The sequence below is a fragment of the Phascolarctos cinereus genome, unplaced genomic scaffold (assembly GCF_003287225.1).
Source record: "Phascolarctos cinereus isolate Bilbo 61053 unplaced genomic scaffold, phaCin_HiC Scaffold_4;HRSCAF=312, whole genome shotgun sequence".
NCBI lineage: Eukaryota > Metazoa > Chordata > Mammalia > Diprotodontia > Phascolarctidae > Phascolarctos > Phascolarctos cinereus.
Genome location: NW_027555847.1, coordinates 593544897 through 593557007, shown reverse-complemented (window position 1 = coordinate 593557007; position 12111 = coordinate 593544897). Strand labels below are relative to the sequence as shown.

The 12111-nt window shown below is 41.9% G+C and overlaps 1 protein-coding gene and 1 long non-coding RNA gene across 7 annotated transcripts in view; both read left to right on the top strand.

Moving 5' to 3' along the window:
• Positions 1–233: 233 nt before the first annotated feature.
• LOC144457018 (uncharacterized) lies at positions 234–7062 on the top strand. The gene is made up of 2 exons (XR_013486296.1): positions 234–1274; positions 3017–7062. It is a non-coding gene; the product is annotated as an uncharacterized LOC144457018 (long non-coding RNA).
• Positions 7063–9728: 2666 nt separating this feature from the next.
• Positions 9729–12111, top strand: part of ANKRD46 (ankyrin repeat domain 46) — a 37608-nt gene continuing 35225 nt past the window's right edge. For 2 of the 6 annotated variants that reach the window (XM_078153684.1, XM_020969376.2), the window contains exon 1: positions 9885–10100. The gene's annotated coding sequence lies outside the window, so the exon portion shown is untranslated. The other 4 variants (XM_078153683.1, XM_020969384.2, XM_020969402.2 and 1 more) reach the window with 3 other exon arrangements.

Genomic DNA, 12111 nt, shown 5'->3' with positions numbered 1-12111 from the left:
AATTTCTAGGACTTTAAGTTGCAGAAAAGATGCTGGCCTGCCATTGGGAGAAGGAGTTCAGTATATCAATAAAATAACAGGTGCAGTCATTATCCCCTGAGATATGGGAGAGACTGCGTGGTTTAGTGGAGAGAGAACTGGCTTTCAGGTGGGTTCAAGTCCCTCCCTCTGACACATCCTGGCTATGGGGCTCTGGGCAAATGACCTAGGGTCTCTGAGCCATAAATGATTTCCTAAGATTAAGTTGCAACGCAGGTACCAACCTGCATTTGTGGAGGGAGTTTCCTCGTCAGGAGCTCCTGATACCAATGAAATCAGAAGTCCAAAAAACATGTATACATATCTATACATGTATAACACATATATCTGTGAACATATATATGTGTATGTGTATATACATATACATACATATATCTGTGAATATATGTGTGTATTTGTACACACACACACACACACACACACACACACACACACACACACACACACGGTTGTTATCCTTTATTCTCGAAGAGGACCAAAATGACATTACTATGTTAGAATCAAGTTACAATGTGTCTGACTGTGGCTCATCAGACCAATAAGACCTTGAAATGCTTCACTACAGGTCAGGCACAAATAGTCCGTGTGAACCTTTGGGGTGCATTCTCTAAATTTGTATTTCTCATGTTTGTTTTGAGCTACTTCAGTTCTGCTTTGCTCACAGAGCACCGTACCTTCTTTGATGTGGGCACACCATGCTGGGTGGTGCTGTGCCAGCGTCTCCTATGTCACACAATCTATTCTAAAATTCTTAAGTGAGATGTTGAAAGTGTCCTTGTATCACTTCTTCTGACTACTATATGAGCTCTTGCCTTGTATGAGTTCTCCATAACATAGACTTTTAGGCAAGCATACATTTGGCATTATAACAGTGTGGCCAGCCCATTGGGGTTGCGCTCTTTGCGGTAGAGTTTGAATGCTTGTCAGTTAAGCTTGAGAAAGCACTTCAGTATCTGGTATCATCCTGCCGGGTGATCTTCAGAATATTCCTAAGACAATTCAAATGGAAGCAATTCAGTCTCCTGGCATGGTGCAGGTTAGACTGTCCAGGTTTCACAGGCATACAACAATGAAGTCAGCACAATGGCTCTGTAGACCTTCAGTTTGGTAGTCAATCTAAAACCTCTTTTCTTCTACACTTTTCTTTGGAGCTTCCCAAACACTGAGCTAGCTCTGCCAATTTGTGTGTCAACCTCGTCATCTATGTGTACATCCTTGGAAAGTATACTGCTAAGGTAAGTAAACTTATCCACAATATTCAAAACTTCTCCATTTGCTGTAACTGATGGTTCCACAGATGGCTGGTGCAGTGCTGGATGGTGGAGCACCTGTGTTTTCTTGCTGTTAATTGTTAGGCCAAAATTAGCGCAAGCAGCTGAGAATCAATACACACTTTGTTATATCTCAGCTTCAGAGGCTGCACGGAGTACACAATCTTCTGTAAACAAAAAATCACGTACCGACACTCCCTCCACTTTAGCCTTGGTTTGTAGCCTTTTCAAATTGAATAATTTACCATCAGTGCAGTAGCTGACCTTGATGCCATGTTCATCCTTGTTGAAAGCATCTGACAACATGGCTGAAAATAGGCTAGAAAGTATGGGAGCAAGCACACAGCCTTGTTTCACTCCATTGGTGACTGGGAAAGCATGAGAGCCAGCTGTGATTTCATGGGTATGGAAGTTCTCAGTGTGGAAATTCCTAACAGTGCAGCAATTCAATAATTGTCTGTAGCTTACAGCTTTAGAGAGTTGTAGGGGAGCCCAAGGGAGTAAGAAATTTGCCCACGCTCACATAGCTAGTATATGTTAGAGGCAGGACTTTAACCTAGGTCTTCTTGACTCCAAGGCCCACCATTTTGTTTCTTCAGAAATAGTTGGGACTTGAAGCCAAGTCTTCTTTTTACTGGGCTATCTTGGGATCTGAGAAACTGGCTTCGTGATTTCATTAGTGTGCATATTCCCTTCATTGCTGCAGATATCAACCAACCATGCCACCTTATACCTTGGAAGGCAGCATGCTATAATAGATAAAGTGTGGGACTTTGAGTCCTTTGTTCAAATTCCCCCCTCTGATGTGACTTTGGGCACATTACTTACCCTTTCCTCATCTTTAAATGTCCAACGTAACAGTACCTACCTTACAGAGATGTAAGGCTCCAGTGAAATGTAACAGGACTTTTGAGCATGCCCCTATCACCTAACATTAAGGTACTTTGCTTCTGGGAAAAGACATCTTGCATTTCCTTGCCTTGTGGGTAGGAGTAGCCTCCTTTATTCGGGGAGGACTAGCACCTCTGACCTGAGGGCTGCTCATCAATCTTTGGTGTCTACCTCTCACCCAACTCTCACATGTGGTCCCAAAAAGCTGTAGCATGCACAGCAGCCGCACCCTAGTAAAATCATCTCAGCAGACAGGTTGAAGGTAACCATTGGTGAATTAGGGGGATGTCTACCTGAAGCATATGAAGACTTTCCCCAGTGCAATGGGTAGACAAGAATGATTTGTTTTGATGGCCATGAAGGCAGCTGAAGCAGATGCTGTGGAGTGCTTAGAGTTTTTGGTCAGGCCTTGAAGAAGCCAAGGTCATCCACTGCATTCTGGACCACCATCATCTTGCCTTTATCTTGCCACTGGACTTCGATGACTCTGGAAGAGAGAGTGAGGCTGATGATTTTGTGCAACTCTTCCTTACTTAAATCCAAGTCACCCAAGAGTCAAGACATTACTGTATGATGTCACTGTTCCTCTTCAAAAATGAAGGATGAACAACAACAACCAGAATAGGCTGCATCTTTAAAACCACCAGACCTGGACAATCTTTCTTATTACTTTCTTTCCTGCTTAGCATCCAGAAAGGGTGAAGGTTCATCCACAGTATGAGTCCCATGACCTGAACCAGTGAGGGTAGAAGAATAAATCCTTTATCTCCCCCCTTTTAGGTCCTGTAGCCCTGTTCTGATTCATTTGTTCTCAGTTTCAGGTGCAGGAGGTAGAATCTCCACTGGACCTGGAACCATCAAGCCATGGTGACCTCAGGGCCAAGATTCTAGGCTGGATATTGCAGCCAGTCAACCTAGCAGGGGAGTCCTGGGAAGCTAAGTTGCCTGAGACTTGAGCTAAAAGGGCTTTGGACTTGGAACTTGGGACTGAGCTAAGCAATGAAATGGATTCCCTTCCCCTCCCTAGAATATGAAGCAGTTGGCGGGGGGTTATGCCCCATATTTGGGGGGATATATTTGTATGTTTATGGTTATTATTATGCCCTTGTGGTGAATATTCCTTTGTAAAAACTAATCCCACTTTTAGTGGCTAAATGGAACTGGGATGGACAGGACTCTCCTAAAATTGGGGGAACACCATCAGTGGGGGCTGGAACCAGTGGAAGAGAGCCTAGATACCTCCAAACCCCCTTAAGAGTATTGGAGAACCCTGTGGGAGGAGTGAAATGTAGCATGCCTGACCTTCAGGCTATGATAGAGCATGTTCAGTCACTGTTAGAGAGATTATGTCTATAAAGTGCTTTGCAAGCCTTAAGCTACTATGATAATACCAGCTATTATTCTCATCCATTGTGATTCTTATCTATATCTTTCTGTAGTACCTTTCTAGAAGGTTTGCCAGTGTGCTAGATGGTTTTCTTTGGTCCTTTAATATCTTGTAGACACCAGTGTGGCACCAAGGCTGATATATTCTTTTCTTTAGCTATATACCTGGATCCCCCCTTTCTCCATTCACAGATCTTTTAGGCTTCCTCTCACATGTGAGACTTCATTGCCAATTTGTCACAGTCTACTTACACCCATTGTTCTTTATATCACCTGAAGTTTTTATTCTGCTTAGATCCTGGTGTTCCATAATTCAAAGCCCAGTAACATTGCTAGGAGAATACTGAGGCTAACAAGATAAGCTTTTGTAGCAGACGAGAGACTAAACCTATAAGCCCATTTACAGGTGCAGGGACTATATACTTCTGGCCCCCAATCTGACCAACTTGCTTAGGATGGTTATGATGTGAGAAAGAGCTGCTGCCTGCTGAAAACATCTGCCCAGCACTAGCTGGGCATGAAAGATGATGGGCATGTGAGAACCCTGGCCAGGAATATATCTCCCTCTAGTGGCCATTCATTCAATAATAGAACTCTAGATTTCTAATCAGAGATCTAATCAGATCTCTAATCCAACAGATTCCTTTCAAGTGCAAGAAGACATGGAGAGGTTGGAAAGACTGAATTCTGACCGTCCTACCACATCTGCTTTCTGCACAGAGAGAACCATTTGTTTGAATAGGTTCTGTTAAGGCTAATGCTGCTGCTGCTATTCTGAATCTTGACTCTCCTACGTGGTACCTGGACTGTTACAAAAAGACTTTGTGCTGTTTTTCAGGGATCAAGTAGAAATGGCGCCAGAAGGGCTCTCTTCTTTAAAAAGAGGAGAGTTCCAGACCCTAATGAATGGTGATTCAGATTGTAGCAAATTTAGCCAAGAGAAGAAGGCTGCTTTGGGCAATGTTTCCTTTTCCTAAAAGCTGGTATTGTCTATGTCAACACTTTTATCTTATGTCCAGCTTTGGTTGTTTTTTTTTTCCAAGACTACGTTCACACAAAGCTTCTTAATACCCTTTGTCTTCTTGGAATTATAAATTACATGTTTACCATTTCTCAGTTTGTTCTGGATATGTGTGTAAAGATTGGAATTAGGGCTCAACAGGCTTGGTTTTTGCTTTGAGAATTGTTGGTTTTTAAATTTTTTTAAAAATTAGACCTATGATTTCATTGAAATTGCCAATGCCCAGTGAAGAAACTTCTGCCCATACAGATCAGCAGCTAACCAATTTGGTCTTAGGGAGACAGCCAGATCACAGGGTTGATGAATTGACCAGGGTCACACAGCCAGTCCATGTCAAATACTTGTACCCAGGTTTTCTTTTCTTCTTCAAGGCCAGCTCTCTATCTACTGTACCACAATGCCTCATGCCTTTGTGCTTTTGTTTTTATCTTCAGCATTTTCTTTTGATTAACTATAGCAATAAAACAGTTATGTGGCTGTGGGTAAGTCCTATGACTTACTTTTCTGTGAGTCTTGGTTTCTCATCTGTAAAATGAAGGAAATGATATTTGCACTAAGTACCTTATAGGGTTGTTGTGAGAAAAGTGTTTTTAAACCCTCAATACACTTTATAAATATGAGTTATTATGACTTTTTAAATTACATGTTTCTAATGTCATTTTTGAACAACTTTTTTTTAATCTTTGCTTTTGCTTTAAAAATGTTCCCATGTGAAAGGACATTTCAGGTGTGTAGAAGAGTCAACAACAGGCATTTATACAGTACCTACTATGTTCCAGGCACTATGATAGATTCTTTCCTTCTCAATTTCTATAGCATTTATCCTCACTATAGTTGTAAATTGCAAATGAATTGCCAGTCTCTAACAATGGAGTAGATTTATGCACTGGGAATTCTCTACACCGAGGAAATCGCAAGTCTGGACTCTCCCTACCACCACACAAAACATCTCACCACCACACTACTACAAAAAAAAACCCTAAAAATTAACTCTCAGGTATACATTATTTTTTGTTTTTCAATACTGTTTTACATGTATTAGTCTTGTTTTTTCACCTAGACTATCATTTCTTTCATGACAAGAATCATGTTCTTTATTTTACTCATCCCCAAAACTCAGCACAATGCTTTTCACATTCAGTACTCGAATGACATTTCTTGGCTCATTAGAACAAATGACCTTTTTGGTATTTTCCCCTTTTGGTTTGGGATGGCCTATCTGGCTATATGTCCTGCCAGGGCACTAGTATGGCATGACTCCACTCAAAAGGGTTGCTTCTAGTTTGCTCATGTTCAGAGTTAAACCAGACAGAGGCTTGTCATCAGTACAAAAGGCAATCAGCCATCTGTAACAACTGATTAGACTGACAAAATTTATTGAGCGACTGTTATGTTAAACTCTGTGTGTAAGCACAACTCAAGCTACAGTTGCAGTTTTTAAAGCTTCTTGCAAACCAGTAAAACTAGCATCTAGCTTTCACTCTGTAAAAAAGGGGGAAAAAAACACCAAAAAGTTTTATTGAAAGTTGCTAATCTTCATGCTTGTTTCGTTGTTAAGTTGTTTTTCAGTCGTGTCCCACTCTTTATGACCCCATTTGGGGTTTTCTTGGCAAAGATGCTGGAGTGGTTTGCTGTTTCATTCTCCAGCTCATTTTATAGATGAGGAACTGAGGCAAACAAAATGAAGTGACTAGTCCAGGGTCACACAGCTAGTAAGTGTCTGGGGATAGATTTGAACTCATGAAGATGAGTCTTCCTGATTCCAAGCCCAGTGCTCTATAGACTGTAGCATCTGGATTATACAGGGAGAGGTGTTATTATGGTCATATTTCCCATTTTCAACAGTCCAATGTAACCTAATGCTTATTACGTTCAAGGAAGCTAGGGGGCTGGGAATGATAATACCTAGCATTTGTATAGCACTATAAGGTTTATAGAGAGCTTTACAGATATTAGCTCATTTGATCCTGACAGTAATCTTGGGAGGCAGATGCTATTATCATCCCCATTTTACAGATGAAAAAACTGAGGCAAGCAGTGGTTACATGACTTGCCCAGGGTTACATTGGCAGGAATTGTCTAAATTAGGATTTGGTCTTCCTGACTCCAGGTCTAGCACTCTATTAACTTTACCACCTAGCTACAAGAGAGAAGTAAGATAGAGAGAGAAAAAGGGAGATAGTGAAAGAAAAGTTCCTATTCTCAAGGAATTTACATTCTAATGGAGGAAAACCAATGTATTTCCAAGTAATTAAATACAAAGTAGATGCAAAGTAACTTTAAATGCTAATAACTGGCCTATATATAACTATATAATATGCATATATAATAACTATATAATATATTATGTAATAACTATGTAATATATGTATAATAACTGATGGGACCTATGCTTTATATGATGTAGTAGCTCATAAATGATTATTTAATTAAATCATACCTAAGGATCTTAAACCTGTAAAATATGTCATCACCTCATGGGAATAGGTAAAGAACTGCTGAGATATGGACGACAAGGTCCTTATATTTGTAAAGTGAAAGGAGTAAAGAGCTCATCTTGTCTAACCCTTCTCATTCTATAGACAAGGACTAGAAAACATATTCTACAGGCATGACCAAGAAATGTTATGAGGTACCATTGCTATATTCAGGAAGAAACATGAAAATTCACCACAAAAACTTTTAACATAATCATAACTGATATAATATAGATATACAAATACAAGGCATTTGCAAAGTCTTAATGTAGTTTTAAACTTTAATAGCTTAAAATTTAATAATAACAGTTTAATAACACAGTTTTAAGCTTTAGTAGCTTAAAATAGCACTGAGACTTTGGGACATCGTTATCTATATAAATTTGTATGTAAAATATATACATATATCTACAAATATATTCACACATCACTTTATAGGAGTTCTTAACCTGGGGTCTGTAAAATTTGGTTTCTAAATATTTTGATAACTTTATTTCAATAAAATTGGTTTTCCTTGTCATCCTTTTATGTATTTAAAAAAACCCAACACTATTCTTAGAAGGCATTCGTAGGTTGCCAGAAGAGTTCATGAAACAAAAAAGATTATCAACCTCTTTCTGTACACTCTCATTTGAGCCTTACCACACCCTTGTGAGGTAAGTACTATGTGATATTACTATAATGTCCTCTCTGGCAAGATACAGACCAAAGTTATGGACTTTTTTTTTTTTACTTAATATAATTCAACTCTAAACTCAGGCAATAGAGCTTCACACCACAATGTGAAAAGGAACATATGATCTTTGCTGTGTGGCCAACACAATTGAATCATAAGTAATATCACAACTTTCTGTCTTTCCTTAATCTCCTTCACCAGATCCGCTCCAATGAGGATTTACAGAAAATTTTAGGGTCTCTTTCTCCCTTCTACTATGACTATGTACCTTGTCTTCAGTAGTTGCTTCATAAATGCTTGCTGAATTTTTTGAATGGAATTGTGTCATTATCAGTATGCATCTATTGTGCAAGACACTTTTTTAGGGGTTGAAGATACAAAGACATGGTCTCTGTCCTCAGGGAGTTTATAATGAAGTTATGGAGAGCAGGCATATACGTGAAAAAGACATATAATAATACAAAGCAGCAGATAACTGCCAGATAATTCCTTGAGATGGGAGGTTAATTTAGGAATTCAGAGGCTGGAGAGCTCCCTGGGAAATGGGAAAAGGATGAAACTTGACCTGGTAAACTACCCTTTTTATATCATGAGAAACATTTTGTCTGAGACCTATTTTTAGGTTAATATCTACAGGAGTTAGAGATAGAAAGGATCTTGTAAGTTATGTAGACCAACCCCCTCATTTTACAGATGAGGAAACAGAGGCCAGAGAGGTTTAATGACACAAGCAGTTAATGGGAGAGCCTCTAAATTCTGTATAGAGGGGATCTCCACACAGGGATAAATCAACTTCCATTTGAATTGTCTTGGGACAATCTGAAAATCACCTGGCAAGATAAGGTACCAGACACTGAAAACTCACACAAGGCAAGCGCTCCTGTGGAGGTCAGAATCAATACAAGGACACTCTAAAGATCTCTCTGAAGAACTTTGGAATTGATTGTGAAGCATAGTAAACAGTGGCACAGAACCACCCAGCATGGCATGCCCACATCAAAGAAGGCACTGTGCTCTATGAGCAAAGCAGAATTGCAGCAGCTCAAAAGAAACATGAGATGCATAAATTTAGTCATCTCCATTCCAAATCTTCATGTGAACTATTTGTGCCAGATCTGTGGTAGAGCCTCCCAAACTGGTATGGGTCTGATCAGCCACAGTTGGACGCATTCTACCTTGACTCCAACATATTAATGTTATTTTGGTCTTCTTGGAGAATGAAGGACAGCAATCAACCATTTTTCAAGAGGTTCTTTTTCTGTTCCTGCTGCAAGCTTTCTCAGAGTGAAGATGTCCTAAATTCAAATCTCACTGCTGAAACAAACAATATGAAAGCTCAGTGCCCCCAGGCTACTCTCTAAAATATTAAATTGTTGATCAGTTTCTCTTCTGCATTGATGCAGTCTCCTCCACACCCTCACATACCTCAAGGGCCCCTCCCCTGAGCTGTTGAAGTTTAATTATTTAAAAATAAAATAATCAGTATCACTTTTTTTTTTCTGGCTAGAGGGGTCCCTTCTCAGGGTCTCACGCTGTCCCAGCATAGCTACTAGAGCAGTCTTCCCACTATACTGCTGCTAAGGTGTCAGTCAGTCAACTAGCATTTATTAAGCTCCCATTGTATGCCAAACAGTGCAAAGCACTAGGGATGAAAAAAGGCAAAAGAGCTCTCAAATAGCTCAGTCTAATGAAGGGATACTGCAAGCAAAAAAGTGGCCAGGAAGTGTCAGAGTGAAGGCGCTAAGATGAAGGAGGGATAGATAAAGCAGAGCACATAGTAAGCGCTTAAGAAGTGCTAGCTGACTATCCTTGCCCAGTTTAAAAGTGGTGGGGGCGGGGCCTCGGAGAGGTGCCCCAAGGCAGCGCAATGAGAGCCGCCGGACTCTAGGGGGAGGTCGACTCCGCCGCCGCCAACGCCTCTGCGGGATCAGCTTCCCCTCCCCTCATCCCTGAGCGCAGTGGCGCCCGCGCCTGCGCGCTCTGTCTCCTTCCGTGCCTGCCTGCCGCCTCCTCTCCCTCCCTCCCTCCGCCTGTCAGTCGCTGTGCAGCCGCCTCTGAGAGATGGGCCTGGCTCGGGGAAGCGGGGACGCTGCTGCCGCTGCTCGGCGGAGTTAAAGGTACCAGCCAGGTCCGGGCCCGTGATCCCGCTCTGCCTTTTCCTCTCCCCCTGGGAGCGGGACGGCCTGGCCGAGAGCACGGAGGGGGCGCTATGGCGGGCGCCGGCGCAGCCCTGCGTTCCCTCTTCGCTCTGTTAGTCGGCGTGTCCCCCACCCCCATCCCACTCTCACCCCCAGCGTGACCACCGCCCTGCCCGACCTCAGCCCCAGCGGATCCCCGAGGTGGGTGTGGGCATCCTCACTCCAGACCCCCGCTCCCCCGGAGCGTGGGGGAGCGTGTTGTGGGCTCCAGAACGGGGCCTCTGGGAGGGGAGGACCATCTCCCCCTCCGCCTTCTCACCCCCCACCAGGTAGGACTCCCCCTCCTCCCCTAGGAGATGTGAGCACCTCTAACTGCAGAGCGGGAAAAGGGGATAGCCCAGGAATCCTTGTCGGAGCAAGACACCAAGTGATCTTTGAAATAACAGCGGAGGTAGAGTGAATTAATAAATTCTGAGATAGCCGCAAGTCTAGAAATAAATGACAGTTAAGGAGGTGTTCATGAAATAGCTGGACAAGAAAAGGGAACTTCTGGATCACTGTGTTTTTTTTTTTAAAGTAATTTCCATAGGCTTTCCAGTTATGGGAACAGATATTCAATAACTTCCCAGGAAGGGAAGCTTGTGTGTGGTTTTATTTTTGCTGAAAAACAGGTAAATTCCTCTCCATTATGTCTGATATTATGTAGTTACGTTCAGTGCCTCCTTGATCTCACGGCTCACTACCCTCGTATATAGTCTTGCCATCTTCCTCCACCATTCAGCTGAAGCTGAAATGCTTCAAAGCTCAAAGGTCACCAATAGTCTTAATTCCTAAATCTAGTGGCCTTTTCTCAGTACTCATCTTCCTTGACCTTGCTGTAACTTTTGACTCTTTTTGTCGTTCTCTCCTCCAGGATACTTTCCCCTACCTTGTCTTCCAGAATACTACTCTTTCTTTGTTCTCCTACCTTTATAATTTGTCATTTCCTTCTCCAACTCATTTTACAGATGAAGAAACTGAGGTAAACAGGATTAAGTGACTTGTCTAGGGTCACATAGCTAGTAAATATCTGAGGCTGGCACTCTATACACTGCATCACCTAACTGCCTATTTCAAATTTATTTATCTTTTATCTTAAACGTTATCCTCCTTCAGACTTCCCTGTTTATAATCAGGATATCACTGTCCTCTTAATCAGCCAGGTTTAGAGCCCAGAGTCATTGATTTTTCCCTCTCTTTCCTCCCACATCAATTGTTGATAAGTCGTATTGCTTTTGCCTTCACAATATCTCCATTCTTTTTCCCGACCAGTCATATGGCCATTACCCTAGTTCAGGCCCTCATCTCATCTTTCTGTTGTTGTTATAAGAGCCTTCTAATTGGTCTCTCCATCTCCAGTCTTGCTTGGCCTTCTCCAATTGATTCTCCTCACAATTGTTGAAATCTTCCTGAGGCACAGCTCCAACCATAGTACATTCCTGCTTAAAGACCCTAAGTAGCTCCCTTTTGCTTCCAGAATAAAATGTGAACTACTGAATCTAGCATTTTACACTCTCTACATTGTGGTTCCAACCTACTTTATCAGCCTCATTTCACATATTCCCCATTACTCTGTGTTCTAGCCAAATTGTCCTGCTTTCTGTTCTCAGAACTTATTGTTCCACCTCCCACGTCCATACATTCACAGATGTCTCTCATGCCTCCTAATATGCTTCCTCCTCATCTGTGTCTTAGCTTTTCTGAATCTAAATCTTTCTTCAAGGCTCAACTCAGGTGCTATCTCCATGAAGCCATTCTTGATCCTCTTCAGTTGTTGACAGTGTTCTTCATTTGTTCAGTCGTGTCCTTCCCTCCTGTTTCTGTTAAAGGCCCCAACATTCTTCTAGCGTCCCATTGTTTTCCCACTCCCCTTCACCCCACATATCCATTCAGTTGGATATATTTCCATTTCTGTTTCCAAAATGTTTCTCACATCAGGACCTCTTGTCTCTGCTCACATGGTCATGATCACCTTAGTCCAAGCCCTCATCAGCTCTTGACCTTGAACAGTGCGCCCCACAGTTTAATGCCTGGAGAGCTGTTTTCCTGCATCATGTGTTACTTCCCTACGATCCATTGTCCATACGGCTGCCCAAGGGATTTTCCTTACATGCAGATTTGAATGGCTAGGGATCCTAAACCTTTTTTTGTGTTATGGGCACCTTTGTCAATC